The following is an 8191-nucleotide window of genomic DNA, read 5'->3' as shown; positions in this document are numbered from 1 at the left end:
GAGGGTGGTGGTGATGGTATGACGGTGGGTAGTGGTGGTGGTGGTGAGATGAGTGGTGGGGGAAGAATGTCTCCTATCAAAAAATATACTTTTTAGAAAAAGTCTCAATGAAAAAATCTCTCTAGTTTGGAAGGGTTAAAAAAATCTTTAAGGATTTTCCATTTTGCATCACTTTTCCTACATCTTTCTCACTTCCAAATGTGCCCTATAGCTGTTGTGTTTCTCTTTGAAGTCAAACTTTCAGTGGGAAGTGCTGATAAGGCGATGAACAACTTTGGTCAGTATGATTGGGTTGGTAATTTTCACCTATTTGCCACATTATGTGTATTAGACCTTCCACAATTTGATGTTAATGGATTCTGATGGAGTCCTTGAATGTGATCGGGTTTGGAAGGTTAACCCACCAGATTGGTGGCCTTCGGTTGATTCTCTCAGTGTATACCTTCTTTGAGGTAGACTGGTAGGGGTCATGCCTAACCACAACTTGTCTATAAAAAAAAAATCAACAATTTCAAAGTTAAGGAAGAGCACTTCTCAGCAAGGTTGTTAAATGCGTTGAGGCGAAGCGAGGCGTTGAGCTTGTTATGAAGCGAGGCGTAAGCCTCGAGGCGTTGAAGCGTAAGCTTCATGATCAAAATAAAAAAATATATAATATTAATAAAATAATAAAAATTTTAAATAAAAACTAATAATAAATGACAATATAAAATAAATAGTATTTTCTTATAGTTAACTCGTCGTTGTCGTCGGGTTGCTGCTCTTCCTTGCTGCCAACCTGCAATATCAGATGACATTTCCTTTATATCACATAAGAGTAGTACAACCTGCAATATCAGATGATGACTATGTGACTGTATTTGCACCATGTTTAACAGGTGTTTAGGAATGCCCTTTTTTCCTTTTCCTGTTCCTGTTAAGATTTATCTAATCATGAGGCAATAGATTAGATAGATGAATGACTCAAAAGGGGTATCTTGTTACTCTTTTTGTGAGTTTATAATTTGTTTATTTACCTGGTTGCAGTCATCTCATCTATTTATCGGTTGAATTCATTTCTTTAAAATATTCACCTTGCCTGAAAAAAGTAACTTGCAATTAATTTGGATTCCCATCAATGAGGAATCTAGGAAGAGTGGGAATTCACTATATGCAGACTTAATGTTGTAAACCACACTACAAGTTTAATTGATGGACAAAATCGTATTATAGAGTCTTCTCTGTCTTATTCATGAAAGGGCACAACACAAGGTACTTCACTCCTTTTCATTTTGATATGTCACTTCTCAAAATTGAACAGGGAGATATTTGTTTGATTATGCCTTAGTGATTGGATAAGAATTTTCTTCATTTTCAAATTAGCATCATGAATTTTCAAAGCATGTAGCTATTGATTCAGCAAGAACGTATTGGCCCTCTAAAGATAATTGGATGAATCACTAAAAGTTAGTAAGATCATTATGGATTGCTAATGCATGTTTATGACATGACAAGTTCAAAGTATGGCAAAATGTGATTGTGAAGTCACTTTTCTGTTTCACACAATCTGTGCCTGTCACCATTATTTGCTTTTGTGCTATTTGTGCTTCCAATGTATTCTGGTTTTCTTTCTCATTTATTGATCAAATTTTTATCATTGTGCCCATCACAAGTATTTCTATGTCTTGAGATTCTTGCTGCTACTTTTCCTTTTACTCTTGCCAACGGAATTTTTCCACAAACATTATAAAATGCAAAGTTTTGCTCACATTCTTGATGTTGAACCAAAACTTGCAAATTCTTGATTTTTCAGTGGAAGGGGTTAATCTACTGCCGTTAGCTTTTGCTAGTGATGTAAGTTTGGGTTATGTTTGAAAGCATTCATTATAGTTACTACCTTGCTAGCTTATGCGTGTCAACAATTTTGTTCAGCTGCATCAACAAAAGCAACCTCACATTGTTGCCAAAAGTAAATTTTGTTATTGCTCAAAAAAAAATATTGTGCTGTCATGTGGTCAATGTCCTCCTTGTAACCTCATAGAACTGAGATGAATTAACCAACTTCTTGAGTTACTATATTTTGTTCCACAAGTATATGCAGCCACAAGGACTGCAGAAACCATGGTTTGCCTATTTTCAGTAAATCTTTATACCCAACTCACAAAGTGAGTGTGGTCTTTTATGTCTTTAAATCTTCAAGGCTTCTTTACAACTTTTTCTCCCTAAAGATGCATAAATGGACCATCCTGTTAAATATTCCTTCTAGCAGGTACAACTGAGAAAGAGTTATGTTTATGTTATAACTTATAACTGATGAGTGCCCACTAATTTATTCACCAATATAGCCTAAAATGCTGACATTTCATTTTCCACCAAAGACTTATAGTGCAGACACTTACATTTTTGTGAAACATAAATGGAGAAGAAATAGTTGATTATGAATAAATAGCTTAGGGATCACAAGCATCTGTAGGAAAGATGTGCTAGCTACCTTTGAGAGTATCTCCATCCTCATTAGAAAATTATCATTAAGATACGAGAAACAGAATCTGTATAAAAGTAAAGGCCATGATTGTCGTGTAACCTATCCATTTTCAAGATTAAAGCACCATCCTCGAGATTAAGTTAGACTCATAGTGCAAGATAAAACAAGTTATATCTACAATCATGAAAACATATTGAATACATGTGCGGCCATCTCCAAATTGACATGTTCTAGAAATTTGGTTTCTCAGTTTCTTTTGGACAATAAATAAAAACAGCAATATAATAGCTTCCCAGAATCTCAGAAAAAATTAATAACGTTAAAAACAAAATTAAGGCTAATCATTACGTTCCATCAATCGACAAAATACAGAGCATCAACAATTATGAATGGAACAAAAAAGGGAAAATAAAGAACCATAGTTTCAAATTGCTTCCATCAATGGAGTGAAAAGTAGGTATACCCAAAAAGAAATTCCTGATTATCATCAACTCTCTTTCATCAACTCTACATTATTCAAAATCAGCATCGAATCTACAGTTTAAAGGTGCAACAACTTATCAAACAAGGCACTACTAGTTTTCCTCCACTTTATTGTGCATTAGTCTACCGGTGACTTCAGAAGGCCAATGATGACCATAAGCAAACTGTATTGGAATCAACAACTTAATATTAAATCCTCCAAAAGCATGCTTACATTTCCTGGTCTTCAATTGTTCCTTCAATAAATGAAATGTCTATTTTAATGAGTATCATTCTCACTAATGCCATGATTATCATAAAATATGAGGAAGGAAATGTTCTGATATAAGGCAGTAGATTTTCCATCCAAGAGTTTTGTTACAACAATGATCATAGAACAATATTCGGCCCCAACACTTTAACAAGCAAGTAATGTTGCTGCTTGCTGCTCTAAGAGATAGGATATGACTCTATAAACACCATATATAATGCCAAAGCACCCAGTAAAAGGACTCCAGCTCAGCCAACATGGAAATATGCCATCAACGAGAAGCATCTACCACAAGAAAGAAAGAAATGGAAATAAACAAACACATCAATGCACTAAATGTCAAAGATTTCGTCATTCATTCATCAGTCAATAAAATTAAAAGCCACATCTGACAAACACCTAATCTATAGTGGACGAACACCTTTTCAATTGTTACAGAAGCGGATTTTGGTTTCTGTTTTTTCTAGTTCCAGTGACCAGTTTGGATGTTGTGGTAGTTATCAATGGGAAACATTTTGCACTTGTCTTCTCTCATCACAATAAGGATGATTCCTCTGCTTAATGTAGTACATTTAGCTGGTATAAGGCATTGCACTGTACTAGTTGGATCATAACCTAAATCTGCATTTTACATCATCAGTTGATTATTGCCATATCTCCACTACAATTTCTACCAGCAAAGGAAATCAAAGTCTCCAAAGGTTCCACCCTTGCAAGTGATCTGATGAAAGACGGTTACAAACACCCTTTTGTCAAAAATCTTACACAAGAAATACCCTATCAAGCACAGACCAATGTAGTCAAACTGCAAAACCAAGAACCAGCATCCCCTGGACAATATCTAATTGACTACCACCACTGGTTGGCAGTAACTAATACTTATATATGAGAACCCTAACCAAGCTATGGCACTGGATGTTCATGACCTGATTCGTAGAGAAAACAATGCCTATAGGCTATGGGATAGATAGACAAAACTTAAATATTGAACAAAAACCTGCAAGCTTTTTGCTTAGTGAAAGGAAATGTGTCGGCCTCCCGACGAAATAGAAGAAAGGGGGGAGAAGGAGAAGAAGTAGACAGAGGTAGAGAGGGTATGTACCTTAGAGGTCGACGGCGATGGCGGGAGCAATGTTAATCAGACGCAAGGTCGTCGGCAATGGCGACAATAGTGTTGATCAGACGCAAGGTCGTCAGTGATGGCGTTGTCGACACTGGGAGCGAGAGACGAGGAGAGGAGAGGAGGGAGGTGCAGGCTGAGAAAGCCCTCCCTGCCCTCTGTGATTTTTAAAGAAGGTTGGGGGAGGCACGAAAAGGGAAAGGAGGGGATGCGACACACGGGGGGATGAAGGTTTAAAAGAAACCCTCACCCTCCCCCATCTTCAGTGTTTTACTTTTATATATGTGGGTTGTACATGATGCGTACGCCTTCGAATAGAAGCGGGCCTCAAAGTGAGGCGCACGCTTCACTCATGTGAAGCGTGCGCTTCGAGTCTGCAAATGCTTCACTACAGTGCTTCGGTACTTAGAGGTTGTGCTTCGCCTCTGAGGCGTACGCTTCAGGTACTGAGGCGTACGCCTCTCACAACACTGCTTCCCAGTTAAGCGGTAGGTAGATGCTGTATCTAGCCATAAAAATATGGATATGGTGTGTGTGCACTATAACAGTTATAGTACTACATCCATTTGCTATATATGTTAAGCCTGTCAGATCTGGATTTGGTATCAGCTTTTCTCATCTGAATCTGGATCCAATGAATCATGTATGATTTAATGATGCCTACAACCAAATGGAATCCGAGTAGTTTTCCAAGTAACATATCTTTCTATCCTTTTTCCCACCTACGTTGAAGAAAAACTTACAAGCAATGACGTTGTTTTGCTTTATTTGGATGGAACAGTGACACATATTAATCACTTTGATAATTACATTATTGTACGCTATACCCTCATTTCCACCAAATGCCTCTTACTTTCAAACCAACCTTTTCACACGAAAAAGAGGCCCTCTTTCATATGAAAGGAGGGCTACTTACCACAGGGCTCACTTTCTTTCCTATGAAACCACAGCTTTCGTGTGAAAGCGGCATTGCACCACCTCTCTTGGTTCTCGTAGGAGGGGTCTTTTGTGCGATGCCGGCATCCTACCCTCTGATAGGGGTAGACATCTAGCCTTGCATAGGCTGCTTTTTCGCAGTCAGAATCTAGTCTGGCCGGATTACCTAAATGCGCCTAGTGCACTGTGCAAACACACAAGGCCAACGGGGGCTCTCAGCTTGTCTGGTAGGAGCAGCAGATGCATGTCACCTTGTGTTGGGACGTTGCAAGTTCAAAACCCAATGGTATGGTTATACCCCCTGGTAGGGTCTGCCTAACCTCACCTTGCTTTTAAAAAAACCACACAGGGCCTGACAAGGCCCAACCCATTTATCGATCGCTTTTAGGCTCAGCCCAATGTCTTCTCAACTGTGACAAACGCCCTCGGAAGGAGTGCTAACCTTGACCGAATGGTCACTAAAAAAAGAAAGCCACTTGGTGAGCCGTTGGTGTCCCTAAGGGGTTGTTTGTTTGATGGCTTGTTTAAGATTGGACGAAATGAGCAAACAGTTCGTTCCGTTCTTTTTGTTCCAAGTCCAACAAATGTCCCTTATTTGATGAGGGAAGAATGATGAAAAAGAAAAAACCTAATCAATGAAAAAACAAAGCTTAATCAAGAAGAAAAAACCCTAATCAATAAAATCAAACAAAAACCACTAATCTAAGAAAACCTAAAAATGCCCTAAAAAGAAATTTGATTCAAACCCAAATAAAAGAAGAAAGAAAGAAAAAGGAAAAAGGAAAAAGGAAAAAAAGAAGAAAAAGAAGAAAAAGAAGAAAAAAAGGGAAAACCAGCAGCAACGGCCTTGCCAGTCTCGATGGCCTCGCATCGCCTCACCGGCCTCTTGACAGCGGCCTCATCCCTGGCATCCGGGGACCCTTACCCCCATTTTTTTTTATGTGTTCCCCGCGTTCTATTCTTTTTTTTAACAAGAAAATGGGTGTTAAAAAAAAACAGTTTTTTAAGGATGCGGCAGACGCCGTTTCAAGCATCCAATGTTTGTTAAAATCACTGTTCCCTGCGTTCATTTCGTAACCATTTCTGGCAGGGAAAAGTGATTCAAACATGCCCAGGTAATTGTACGGTCATTTTTTCTTTTTACCAATTTTTTGTCACTAAAATCCAAATTTAACATAATAAACAATACTTTATTAACTCGCTTGATGTCCATGTCCATGTCCATGGCCATGGTGGCAAATAATGATTTATGTAATCACATTTCTAATAATGAAGCTGTTTAACACAATACCATAATGCGAGAAAAAAAAAATGCAGAAGCTTTACCTAATTGGATCTTGCCTAATCAGATTCCAATTGGATGAAAAAAAATCAATGCTGAATCTCAACCTCATTCATTACCTAATTGGTTAGGTTTTATACTTAATCATGTTGGCTTATTGGTTGGATTTAGATTTGGATGCAAAGCTGCATCTTCAATCCTAATGCAAGGAATTCTAGCTTCTTTATTCACAGCCATGAAAATAATATCAATCAGGTACTGTACCTACTTAACTGGATCCAACTAATCCAATTAAGATTCAGTTGGATGATCATTTGAAATGCATTTAGATAAAGGGGACCATGTCACGTGATGTGAGTGTGTGACCTTTAAATAGGTGATAAGCTATGCACTTTTTTTTTTGAAAGGCAAGTTGGGGTTAGGCATACCATTGGGTTTTGAACCAGCAACTTCTCAACAGACATGCACTAGAGGCTCCTATCAGACAAGCGGAGCCCCCATTGATAAAAGCTATGTACTTTTGGACCGGTGAAAAATCAATAGCTCACAATTCATGAAAACAATTGCGGCTTAAGAGCCCCAAGCGGGGTTGGCTTAGTGGGGCGGGGTCTTGGCTGCTAGACGGGCAGTCAAGGTTCTATTTTCATGAGTGTTGCTCTTCAGCACAAACCAATGCGTAGCATAAGTCTTGAGGGCAGGGGTGCTAGCCTGAAGTTTAGGCTGTCGGCACAACGACCGTAGGTATGGCAGGCTGAGCCAGTGCGACCAGTTCTTCGTGTCTAGTGCGGTTTCTTCAGGTTATAAATTCAAAAAAAAAGGTGTGGCTTAAAAATGATATAAAACATTATATTTGGGTCAACTTTAGCATATTAAATTAACGTGTAAAACATGCTAAACATGATCCATTGATCAGATTTTGCTTCTCAAACTTAGATCTATGTAAATTAGGTATGTACAGTACCACCATACATAGAAGTGCCCTTTCCTAAATTATTTTATTTATACCACCGATGCAGCGCAAGGATGCACATGGGTCGGATCCAGGATGGAGGTTTGCAATTTTTGGTTGTTCCTAATCTGATTCTGATATGAATCTCCATGTATTTAGATGTTCTGGATCCTAACCATTTGCATCCCTAATGCAGCGCAACAGTTATCCAGGGTGCAAGCATATAGGGTTTAGCCCCATCTTCAATCTGGATATGGTTTTCTGATATGAATCATTAAAGTAAGATTCGAAAAGATATTCGGATCATATTCAGACTTACATATTTGGATTTTTTTTTGCATTTGGGTCGGGTTCACATGAATGTTTTATATCGGATTAATGGTTGGTTCGAATCTAATCTAATTTGTTTCCACATTTTACATGTATAAACATTGATTTATATTTTATTTTATTATCACCATAAATATTTAGGATTTTCCTCAAAAAAGTATGTTTCAAATATGGATTCAATTTTGCATAATCGGATTTCATTCTGAAGAAGATATTGGCTACACTCGAGGGTACGAAAATCTCTAGCTGAATCTCATAGATGCCAGCTTTATTTGACCAATTTGACCTCACGAATGCATTCAACATGGTACGGAAATGCATTATGGATTGAGTGGTTTCTACGTAAAAATATGTTTTTTTTTAATAATGAAATTTTGAAG

The sequence above is a fragment of the Nuphar pumila genome, chromosome 14 (assembly GCF_984573655.1).
Source record: "Nuphar pumila chromosome 14, dmNupPumi1.hap1.1, whole genome shotgun sequence".
Taxonomy (NCBI): Eukaryota; Viridiplantae; Streptophyta; class Magnoliopsida; order Nymphaeales; family Nymphaeaceae; genus Nuphar; species Nuphar pumila.
This window is presented reverse-complemented; position numbering follows the sequence as displayed.